This window comes from Tursiops truncatus, chromosome 19, assembly GCF_011762595.2.
Source record: "Tursiops truncatus isolate mTurTru1 chromosome 19, mTurTru1.mat.Y, whole genome shotgun sequence".
In the NCBI taxonomy this organism is placed as follows: domain Eukaryota; kingdom Metazoa; phylum Chordata; class Mammalia; order Artiodactyla; family Delphinidae; genus Tursiops; species Tursiops truncatus.
This window is the reverse complement of record NC_047052.1, coordinates 10,670,905-10,683,376: the sequence shown is the minus strand read 5'-3', so window position 1 is coordinate 10,683,376 and position 12,472 is coordinate 10,670,905. Positions and strand designations below refer to the sequence as shown.

Here is a 12,472-nt window from a genome sequence, read left to right as displayed (position 1 = left end):
TATGTAGAACTTCTTTTGTAAAGTAGTTGTTCAATTTTTTGCCAATTTTCTATTTGGTTATTCATATTCTTGTTGAAATTTGAGAGTTCTTTATGTATTCAAGATACAGTCCCTTATTAGCTATGTGATTTTCCCCTAATCTGTTGCTTGCCTTTTATTCTTTTTTTTTTTTTTTTTTTTTTTTTACTGTACGCGGGCCTCTCACTGTTGTGGCCTCTCCCATTGCGGAGCACAGGCTCCAGACGCGCGCAGGCTCAGCGGCCATGGCTCACGGGCCCAGCCGCTCCGTGGCATGTGGGATCTTCCCGGACCAGGGCACGAACCCGTGTCCCCTGCATCGGCAGGCGGACTCTCAACCACTGTGCCACCAGGGAAGCCCTCCTTTTATTCTTTTAACAACATCTTTCAAATAGCATAATTTAAAGTTTAATGGAGTCCAATGTTTCAAAAGGTTCTTTTTTCAGCTTTGGTGATTGTGGTTCAGGGTGATTTGTGAGACTATGATCAAGAAGAAAATCAGAACCACAGATATCTCAAGACTCGAGTGGAGGAGGCTATGCCTCTCAGGTTACTTACTTGGCTCTTGGAAGAACTCAGTTTTTTGCCTTGAGACCCTCTTCACCTGCCTCATGACATGGCAGCTGGCTTCCCCTAGAGCAAGAAAGATGAGGGAGATCAAAAGAGTTTGCCCAAGAAGGAAGATGCAGTCTTTATAACCTAATCAGCAAATGGCATCCCATTACTCTGCAACATTCTATGCCTCAGAACCGTCATTAAATCGAGTGCACACTCAGATGGACGGGTTTACACACAAGTATGAGCAACAAGAGGCAGGAATAATCGAAGGGTATCTTAGAGGCTGTTTACTACAGTTCACCCTCTGGCACCTAAAATTCACAACACTTCCACAGGCAAAATACTCTCATCCCCTCCCAAGGTCTCCCAAATTCCCATTAAAGTATAAGCTAAAAAATCCGGAATCTTATCATCTAGATCAGGTCCAGGTATGGGTGAAACACCTCTGGTGTATTTCCTTTTGCAAATTACTAGAATGATCCCATTTCATGGAAGGGAACAGAGATCTCAAGTACTTATGTAGCCATACATTAGGCCCTAGGAAGGCCCTGGCTAGATCTTGTGGAAGGTCACACAAAGATCTGAGGCCAGTTATGAAGCTCCCAGGTCCTAGACTGGGCTAATTATATGCAACATTAATGGCTTCATCTTCAGCCTAAGAATGTCCAAGACCTCTCAGGCCCTCAGTGGAAGGAGATGCACAGGTCAATAATCAATGCTCGTGGCTCCCACCCCAATCTATGGGGCTGGCCATGCCCAAGCCATTACTAAGGCCAGTCCATGCCTCATTATGGGATGGGGAGAAAAGCAGGCTTTCTCTTATCTGAGTCTTTGAGGCCTCAACCAGCTCATCTGGTCTGCACTACAGCTTGCTGACGTCCTAAAAGGTCTCAGGTCTCCTTAACCCCTGGAGACCCTATGTGCAGCAATCATAGGAGAGCACAAGTCAAGCAAGGAAATGCGCGGATTGAATCAAGGACTTGGTGAGAGGGCAATTAGGGGTCAGAAAGCAGTCACCATGCTTCATAAATTCTGGATACACACTGGTCTGTAACCAGACCATCAGCTCCTTCCCAGTCCTGGCAAGGCCCAAGGCCAAGCGGGTGTTTGGCTAGAGGACGCAGGCAGGTCAGGCTCTGGTGGCCCTGTTCTCCTCCAGGGCTCTCCTCTTGGACTGTGACCCCAGGTCATAACCATTCTCCAAGATCTTCTCCGTACACAGCAGGAGACCACTCACTTCAGAATTAAATCCATTCGATCAGGCACGCTCTGGACCTCTCAAAGTCCCCAGGGTACAGTGGAGGAGACAGGGTTTGGCAGGATGGGCCTTGACTAGCTCATCTTGTCTGCCATGATGACGCCTGAACTCCCAATGTGAGTGCCTCCTGCCTCGAGCCGTGTACCCCCCCAAAGACCCTCTGAGAACAGGAGAGCAGGAAGAGGGATATAGGTCCACTGGGATTCAGAGGAAAACCAGATTGTAGATAGGAGGAAGTCACAGGCAGCACAGGAACCTCTCCCCATGCACCATGCCCTTTTCCACAGACCTGTCCATTACCCCATGAGCCATAGCCCTGTCCCTGCCTTGGACTGGGAGCCAGGCTTACAGGCTCATCAGAGGAAAAGGGTCAAGCTGCCAATGGCATCCATGAGGCACAACCCTACTCTTCGAACTACACCCACATCTCAAGACCATCTCCTGTGCGTGTCTAAGACCTTGTGGGATTTACCAGTCAAATGTAACACTCAACCCTCCAAACAGGCCAGATGTTCTCCCTGTCTCCCTATCCCAGACGACTCAAGGCTTCCATGATCTTTAAGAGAGGTTCACATGATGAAAGTTTTCTTACCCACAAAACACTCTGGATCAAGCACCCTCTCTAGCTTGAGGTTTTATACTCTCAGTGGGGTAAAGATGCAGACTATACTTGAGACTGAGGAAAAAACAGCGCCAGGAGTGTGACTTGCAGGTGAGGAAGAATTCAAATAGCAAAGTACAAGAATGAAGAGGCAGAGAGGAGAGGACAATTTGGGTATACTTATTTATTCTATTATACTGATGTGTGAACATAAGTGTACAACTTCGTGAATTGTTACAAAACAAAACAAGTGCCCACATGCAGATAAGAATTCATGTGCTTAGTGAGCTTTGGGGGCTTGGAGGAGGGGTGATGGGATTAGCAAGAATGGTGTGTTTGGAATGACTGGTGAGCCTGGCAGTCTTCAGGTGTTTGGGAACATTGACAGGCTTGGGGAGATTTACGAGCTTAGAGATTAAGACAACTAACCAACTGGGTGAGGTGCAGTGAAATGCGGGAGGCTCTTATTTATATAGTTTCATTGACGGTGGGCAAGCAGAGAGGGCCTCAGGAGCCGGTCACCAACAAGTGGACTGAACTCAATGTTTTCATGCAAATGGGGCTTCTTCATGGGACAGGAGTTCAGGAAAGCAGCAACCCACATTTGTTTTGAAATCTACCTACAAAGTACAGCAAAGTCGGTCCCCGTCTGCTCTCCATTACTGCAGTCTACCCCAAAGAAGTGAATCAAATATTTGAGAAGAGGAAACAGAGTCTTGGTGAAGCCACGGAGCAGATAGATGGAGACAGGCTGAGAGTGAGCGGGAAGAGAACGGGGAGGAAAAACAGAGACCAGATCACACAGAGAACAGCAACGGGATCAGAAAGTAGGAAGAGAGGGATCAGGGAACGTGGTAAAGGAGCTGGGAACAGGGACAGGCACTGGGGAGGAGGAAGGAGAGCAGGGTCAGTGAGTGAACGCAGGGAAGGAGAAGAAAAAGCAGAGAACAAGGAACACGGAGAAGCAGTAGGGAACATGGAGGGAAAACAAGCCATAGTCCTGGAGAGCTGCAGGGTCAGCTGCTTGTGGTGCCGTTTCATCCCACGTGTTGTGTACCAGGAAACCTGGTTTTGCTCAAAATGCAGCACCATCCAGGAATCCATAGGGCAAATACTGTGACTCAGATAACCTGTTACACAGAGAACTTTGAGGGAACACACGGTACAACATTAGAGCCAGAACAATGTGTCCAGATAGCTCCATAAAAGGACACATTGTGGTTCACAAGAGTCAGTTCCAGAAGCTCAGAGGACGCTGAGGCAGGGGAGGAATCCTCTAGGACTCCTTGTTCTGCAGCACAGTGTCCTGGAGTCAACTCAGGGCAGAAGACCTTACGTGAGAGGTTCTGTGTGGCCAGGCCCATGTCTGAGACCCAGCTACAGGGAATCGTGCAGGGCAAGGAGACTGGCGTGGGTCACGAAGCCCACACGAGGAAATCTTTGCTTGGGACTCCAGCCTCATGGCTGTCCTCAAGCAGAATCAATGACGTGGCTAATTAGAAGACAGCAAATGTCCTCACAAAGCTTTTGGTCATCTACGGGGAGAAAAGGAATGAAATGGGACAGAAGAGTTTCTGTGGGATGAAGGGCCAGTCTTGTTCTTTCAACAGGACCTGGTGGAGGCCTGAGACCCATCTGGCTCCCTCAGCTACAGCAGACTGGGGTGGGGGGCGGGGTGGGGGGGTGAAGGGTTCTGGGGCTACAAGTAGGAGGAAACATTGAAGGATATACCTGCCTGACGATGAACTCATGAAGCGTGTATTATCAGTAACCTTGCTGACATCATCACCAACACTATGTCAATATAACGGGGATGACGCACAGACACTAGAGGCTTGTGACAAGTTTCCACAAAGCACATCAAAGAGAATGGAGCCAGACCCCTAGGGTGAAATCCAGGATGTTTTCTTCCTGACGTTTATCCCTCGGCTTTAGGTCAGTTGCCCTGGCCTTACCTCAGGTTCCCGGCTTCATAGCTGGTGCCACAGCTTTATTTCACGTTCCCTCTTTATGTCTGGTCCTTGGGCTGAACGTCATGTGCCCAGCTTTTGTAACATAACTGGCACTAAATACAAGGGTCCGCATACTTTACCTCAGTTTCCTGGCATTTACGTCACCTGACCCTGCTTTATGACACTTTACCCTGCTCTACCTCAGTTGACAATGCTTTACGGCACTACCAGGCTTTGTTTACATTAATTTCCCAGGCTTTACGTCACCTTACCCTGTTTTACATCACTTGACAATGCTTTACGACACTTCCAGGCTTTACATCAGCTGACTTTGCTTTACCTCACCTGACCCTGTTTTATGGCATTCCTCCTGCCTGGCATGACCTCAGGTTTTCAGGGTTTTCGTCAGGTGATCTGGCTTTACCCGTCTTATCCCGGTTTAACTTTCCTAACCCTGCTTTTCTTCAAGAGCTTAGCTTTATGTCAAGAGCCTGGCTTTCTGTAACGTGCCCGGCCTTACATCAGGCCCTGTAACAGGGAAGAACTAATCTGGTTTCGTATTACATCTTTCTTTTATTTTAACTTTTGTTTTCTATTTTTACTACAAGATAATCACTAAAGGAATGTTGCCTATAGCTTAAAATATACATAATGGCCTGTCTTCTCTGAGAGCCCTGCCGCACCCCCAGCCCCATGCATGAATGTTAAACTGAAATACCTTTGTTCAGCTCACAGGAAACATCCTGACCCAGCCCACCTGTAAATGGCTGCAGGCAACAAGAAATTAACACATCCCCTCCGGGAGTCTGGATTAAGCCAGGAGATGTTTGCAACAACTCATGGCCTTTTATTCTACCTCCTCACCTCCCCCTTTACGTGTTCTCTAAAAGAAACTAGCATCCAGACCCTAGTAAGATGCTTCTCTAGGACACTGGTCCGCCATTTGCTTCGACTCCCGGCATTCCAAACAAAGTGGTCATTCCATGCCCCAACACCTTCGCTCCCGATTTATTGGCCTGTCTTGCAGCAAGGAGAATGAGCTTGGACTCGATAACAAGCCTAGAACTAAGAAAGAGATGATATTATATTGTAATAGTGTATGGCCACAATATGTGTTAGGATCAGAAGAGCGATGGCCCCTGAATAACTCACTCAATTATTATACGATCTTCCAGTTAGAATTGTTTTGTGAAAGAGCAGGGGAAAATGACAAGATCCTACACACTGAAGCATTTATACTATTACATAAGGAGGAAAAGGAGTCAGAGGGCTAACGCCTTACGGTGCATCGGTCTGAAAGGAAACCCAAGGGAAAATCTGTTCTACAAGAGGGAGAGAGAGGAAATGACAGCAGGGACATGTTATGTCAAAACTTACCCCGGGGGTTTCCCTGGTGGCGCAGTGGTTGAGAGTCCGCCTGCCAATGCAGGGGACACGGGTTCGTGCCCCGGTCCGGGAAGATCCCACATGCCGCGGAGCGGCTGGGCCCGTGAGTCATGGCCGCTGAGCCTGCGCGTCCGGAGCCTGTGCTCCGCAACGGGAGAGGCCGCAGCAGTGAGAGGCCCGCGTACCGCAAAAAACAAACAAAAAAGGAAAAAAAAACCGGAACTGTAGCCTATCCGCTTCCCCCACCGGCAGAGCCGACTGTACCAGCAGCTGTGCCGACCGTCCCCATGCCGCCAATATATTCACCCCTTTTACCGCCTCCTGTTTCCCCTACTAATGGGGATCAAGTAGACGTTTCTAGGTTAACCGCTGGGGCACGGAGACCTGGTTTGGTATCACCACTTAAAACCCAACAGCGCACTCAGTTTGGACCTGGAGCCACTTCCGGAGCTGGGAAATTTCCCTTGTGCTGATATCCCATAGAAGGCTTTCATGCAAATGGCCAACCAGATAGGTTTCTATGGATGCACAATCCATTCTCAACTTCATATTTGTGTAAGGCCAGCAGGTCCGGGGAAGGGCCCAGGGAGCCAGACGGAACCCCCGCCAAAGTGGCTGATGCAACCACTCCTGACATTGCCACACCACTCGGCCCCCGTCTTCCCGCTCCCCGAGGGGCGGAACCAACGGCTCTGAGGCTGATGCAACCGACACCTGACATTGCCACAACACCCGAGAGATTACCAAAAAAAGGGCTGCTTCACACAGCAAGCACCTCCCCTGCGTCCGCCCCTATAAATTTTGTTCATGCCCGCACCCGAGCGCGACTTCTCTGGCCCCTTTCTCTCGGACCAGTGAACCTCGCCCGGGAGCGTTCCCAAATAAAGCTTGTTTAAGCTCTCCTCCGTCTTTGGTGCCGTGCCTTACAATTTGCTTAACTGGAAAGACCATAACCCTGCTTACCGAGAGGACCCCCTCTGCATGACTGAACTTTTTATATCTGTCTTTGCCACTCAACATGCCACTCGGGCGGACATTCACACTCTTAAGAATAGGATGCTTACTGGGGATGAAAGGAGGATGGTTGTTGACAAGGCTAGAGAGGAAGCACACCAGCTCTATCTAGCGGATCCAGGTGAAACTCCAGAAGCAAATCTGGCATTCCTATTGCTGAGCCTAATTGGGACCTAAAAATGGACGCATGCCACACCTAGAGCATTATATCAATAGAAAGTGTAGCGGGTCTTCAAAAGGGGGTACCTAGGCAAAAGAGCTTAAACAAAATTCAGGAGATAGAACGAAAACCCAGTGAGAATCCATCAGCGTTTATAGAATTTATCAAGCTCATAGATGCTACAGGGATGCAGATCCTGAGGCCCGAGAATAAAAGGATGGCAAATATGACCTTCATCGGGCAAAGCTCCCCAGATGTAAGAAGAAAACTACAAAAGTTAGATGGTGCATTTGGAATGGACCCTTCTCAATTGGTAGGTGTTGCTTTTAACGTGTTCAACAACAGGGGATGACGACAGAAGAAAGAAGATGCAAAACAGAACACCACTTTTCTGGCAGCAGCATTGGATTCCCAGAAGGTGAGTAACCCAAAGAGAGGTAAGCCACCACTGGGGAAAGAACGATGGGCTTACTGTTAAGGAGGAAGGGCACTGGAAAAAAGATTGCCCTAGGCTGAAACATAGGAACAAAAACGATAAAAGGAAGCAGGGAGGCTCTCTTGCATGGTAGAAAGAGAGGAAAGCTCATGGTAAGTGAAGAGGCCCGGGGGCTCCCTTGGACTTGAGGCATCAAATTCCAATCTCCCCACAGGAGTCCCGGGCAACTTTGACAGTGCGGAAAAAGTTGATTGACTTTCTAATAGACATGGGTGCAACATATTCTGTGGTAAACACCAAGGTGGCACAGAAAACATCTCAATCCATCCTGGTCATGCGAGTCTCTGGAGAAGTACAAAATCGTTCATTCTTACAACCTCTAGAATGTCAACTAGGGGACCTCACCCTGAAACACATTTTCTTATATATGCCAGAGTGTCCAATCCCTCCTTTGGGACAGGACCTCCTTTGTAAATTAAAAGCTCAAGTAACATTTTTGACAGAATAGCTTGACATCAGGGACCCACCAGAGCACGCTTTGAGCCTGCAGATGGGGCTCATGGAAACCCCAGAAAAGGAGACGGAGCTCTTTTCCCCCCTGAAGTCTATGAAAAGGTAAGGCCAGAAGTGTAGGCTGACAGCACCCCAGGGAAAGCCAAAAATGCATGGCCAATATGAATCCCATTAAAAAGGAATGCTGGGACACCTAATCTAAAACAATATCCTCTGAGTCAAGAGGCCCAAAAGGGAATTCAGCCAATTCTCGAAAAGTTTTTGAAAACAGGACTGATTAAACCTTACAAGTCCCTGAACAACCCCCCTATTCTCCCGGTCAAAGCCAAACTCGGCAGAGTATTGCTTTGTCCAAGACTTGAGGCCTATGAATGAAATAGTCAAAGATTTGCACCCTGTGGTACCTAATCCGTACACTGCTCACAACGATTGCTGGGGAATACAGCTGGTTCTCGGTTTGGGACTTGAAACATGCTTTTTTCTGCATTCCTATTGCAGAAGAATCACAGCAGCTATTTGCTTTTACGTGGCAGGACCCAGAAACACAGGTAGTCCAACAGTATTGTTGGATTGTCCTGCCTCAAGGATTTAAGAATTCCCCTACGGTAAGCTGCTCTTTGCAGGAAACCGCCCTCAGCAGGAAGCCCCTTTCCTTGTCACTTTAGCAAGGCTATATTGTAACTAACTTTTAAACCAAGCAGCCCCATGCTCTACTCATATCTGACCCAAGCACACCTTTCAAATCTTTTAATCAAACAATACCTTACCTAACTTTTCGGTTCTTTCCATAGATCAAAGCAGTAAAAATGAAGAATAAGTAATTAACAGATGACCAGATCTCTTCCCTAGCTTCCCTTTCAGTAAACTCTGGAACAAACTGTGTGAGCAAACTCTGTGAACAAGATAATGTCTAGAGGAAGATCAGAAGTCGACAAGCCTGCACACAGTGGGCGGTGGCGCTAACTCTGACCCCCATCTCAATGATTAACTGAGATTCCTTCTCTGTTTCCCTTTCAAAACTTTGATTTCTGAGCAAAATCTTTGGAGGTGGTTTTGGGCTGAGGCCACCATCTTCCCAGATTGCTGGTGTTCTGATTAAAGGCACCTTTTCTTTCTACCGACATTTGTGAGTATTGATTTTGTAAGCGGCAAGCTGCAGGACCTGATTCATTCAGTAACACTACTTCGTTTGGGGAAATGTTGGCTAGGGACCTCAGAAACTTAATATTGGATGAAGGAGTCTAACTCCAATATGTGGACAATTTGCTCATAGCAAGTCCTACATATGATAAATGTCTATAAGATACCATCAGAACCCTGAACGATTTGGCCAGTTGTGGATATAAGGTCTCCCAGAAAGAGGCCCAGATATGTAAGCAAGTCACCTATCTGGGCTCTTTCCTCTCCCAAGGACAGCGGGATCTTTTGCCTGATAGAAAACAGGCAATTGCAGGCTTGGGAATACCCAAGACCCACAGGCAACTGAGAGGGTTCCTGGGAATGGCAGGGTTCTGTCAGATTTGGATCTCATAGGAAAACCCCTCTATGAGGTTTTAAAGGGACATGATCTTGAGACCCTTACTTGGACTAAAGAGTGCCAAACAGCCTTTGAAACAATAAAAACAAACTTAGTCTCAGCCCCAACTTTGGGATTACCAGACTGAAAGAAACCTTTCAAATTGTATGTCCATGAAAGACAAGGCATAAGTCTTGGGGTGTTAATTCAAGCTCTGGGGAATATCCCCTCACCCACTGCCTACTTCTCAAAACAACTAGAAGAGACTGTTAAGGGACGGCCACCTTGCCTTCGAGTTGTAGCCACTACATGTGACAGACTTCAGGAAGCTGAGAAGTTTACTCTGGGGCAACCCACCACTGTGGATGTCCCTCGCCACGTCCTTTCTTTACTGGAACAAAAAGGGGGCTATTGGCTGAGTTCTGGGAGAATGGGAAAGTACCAAGCCATTCTCTTAGACAATTCCAACGTAAGACTTCAGGTCACTTCAGCCCTAAATCCAGCCACATTGCTCCCAATTGATGCTGCACAATTCCCAGAGCACAACTGCCTACACTTCATTGAGCTAGTGTACTCTAGCAGACCAGACTTAACGGACCAACCCTCAGCTGAGCCAGATATGGAACTGTTCACCGATGGAAGCAGCTGCATGGACCAAGGTAGCCAACACACTGGGTATGTGGTGGTAAACCTTAAAAAGATTGTTGAAGCAAAAGCCCTGCCCCGCAGGGAGCTCAGCTCAGAAGGCGGAAATCATTGCACTGACAAGAGCCCTACTCCCACTGAAGGCAAGGGAGTAAATATATACACAGACTCTTTGCTATGTGTTCTCCGTGGTGCATGCTCACGGGGCAATCTGGAAGGAAAAGGGGTTCCTCACTTCGAACAATAAAGACATAAAACGTTCTTCTGAAATCCTGTCACTATTGATAGAGACAGAGTAAAGGGACAAAGTAGGTAATTAAATAGTTAATCCCACTAGGGTATTGTAGGTAAAGAAAAAGGGGTGGGAGACCCCTGTAAGTTAATGATCACTCAAGAAAGCAGGTTTGCTTAACCGCAAAACCAAGCAGGCTTGCTTAGCAATAAAACCATGGAACAGAAGCATGAGAAATGCCCCAAAACAATAAAACAATGGTGTCATGAGAGCCATATCCTGCCCAGTGAGCTCAGTAAGTTAATGACCCCTAGGACATGCTCTCTGCACACATAAAAAACAATAATTTATGGAAAGGTGACATTTCAAAGTGAAAGACCCTCATTGTACCGAGAGCTGAAATCATTTTTCCATAGTGCCATGACGCTCCTGGCTTGACCATGTAGGGACAAGAAAACTCCCCTGCCCAACCTGGAGGATGACCTGATGATGGAACTGTGACATCTACTCAAGAATGAGGAAGAAGGTGGTCTTCTCCCCCTCCCCACTTTTCCTCTGATTATAAAACTGTAGCCCACTGAGTTCTCAGGGTGCAGCACCCTCTCACCCACCCACTTGTAAGCCTCACAAGTGTCCTATTCCAATAAATCACTTCTTATCTATCACTTTGCCTCTCGCTTAATTCTTTCTGTGCTGAGACATAAAGAACCGGAGCTCCCTGGAGCCCCCCGAAATGCCACCTAGTGGTTTCACTGTTAGAAGCAGTCCATAAGCCCTCCCAATTGGCCATAATGCACTGCCCAGGCCACCAAAAGGGTGAAACTCATATAATAGAGGGCAACTGGTTAGCTGACCAAAGCTGCAAAGAAGGGAGCAAAGAAGGCAACCATCAAGCCATGATAGGATCACTTCTCCCACAGACTGACTTGTCAAAACACCAGGCAGTGTATTCAGAAAAGGACAAGGAGAGGGCCGAAGAGTGGGGTTTCACTCTTGACCACACATCACCTGGCTGGAAATGTAGTGCACAAGGAATTGTTTTGATTCCTGAGATACTCCTGGACACTGTGCTGTAGCACATTCATAATTGTACCCATCACGGGAGAGATGCCACCTTACGATGGATTCAAAAGTATATAATGGGGCCTAACCTACAAAAAACCATCCAGTGAGTCACTCAGAATTGCATGATTTGGGCTAAAAATAATTCAAAGGCTTCTGTTAGGCCTCCCCAGATGGGGACCCAACACAGAGGAACCTGCCCCACTGAGGACTGGCAAATAAAGTTGACTCAAATGCCTTGAGCTGTAGGAAATTTCAGATATCTGCTAGACTTTGTGGACACTTCTGCAGGATGGGCGGAAGCATAACCCACCAGGACAGGAAAATTCTCTGAAGTGGTTCCAGCCCTCCTTAAGGAAATTATCCCCGGGTTTGGACTGCCTAACACCCTTCAAAGTGATAACAGGCTTGCTTTTGCCTCTAGCATAATCCAACAAATGACGTCTAAAGCACTACAAATTAATGGGCAGTTACATTCATCCTGGGACCACAATCAACAGGGAAAAAAATGAGAAAATGAATCATATATTAAAAAGAAGCACTGCTAAAATAGGTCAAGAGAATAATTTAACTGGGGATAAGGCTCTGCCAGCTGCCCTGCTATGGATCAGAGTGGCTCCCAGAAGCAGGCTTAAATTAAGCCCCTGTGAAATATTTTATGGTAGGTCCAGGTGTCTACCTGGACCAGGGAATCTGTAAACGCTCTGAAAGATCTAGCTGTTGCTAATTAGTTAAAATTTGGGGCACTATACTGACCTCTCTTCAAGAGTTTGCCTCCAACAGGTCTGCCTATCCAACTGAAGTACCCTTACATCCTTTCCGACCCAGAGACTGAGTCTTCCTTAAAACCTGGAGAGAACAAGGGCCTGAAGTTCAGCTGACTGCAAGGCGGACAGGACCACATGTGGTATTACTTACCGTGCACTCATCTGTCAAGTTAGCTGAAGAAAAGCCATGGATTTATCATACTCAGATTAAAGCAGCACCACCGTCATCAGAAAATGGCCCAACTCCCGAAAGGCCTAGAGAACAATGGGTTTGTGAACCCTTAGAAGACTTAAGTTTGCTCTTCAAAAATGATAAGTATTGAGATTGCAATTTCATTATAACTGGAGAAGGGT

General features: G+C 47.2%; 1 long non-coding RNA gene across 1 annotated transcript in view; it reads right to left on the bottom strand.

Moving 5' to 3' along the window:
* Nucleotides 1-12,472, bottom strand: part of LOC109550811 (uncharacterized) — a 77,765-nt gene that overhangs the window by 63,083 nt on the left and 2,210 nt on the right. The window contains exon 2 of the long non-coding RNA XR_002177488.3: nucleotides 577-651. This is a non-coding gene — a long non-coding RNA (uncharacterized lncRNA). The remainder of the gene's footprint in view (nucleotides 1-576; nucleotides 652-12,472) is intronic.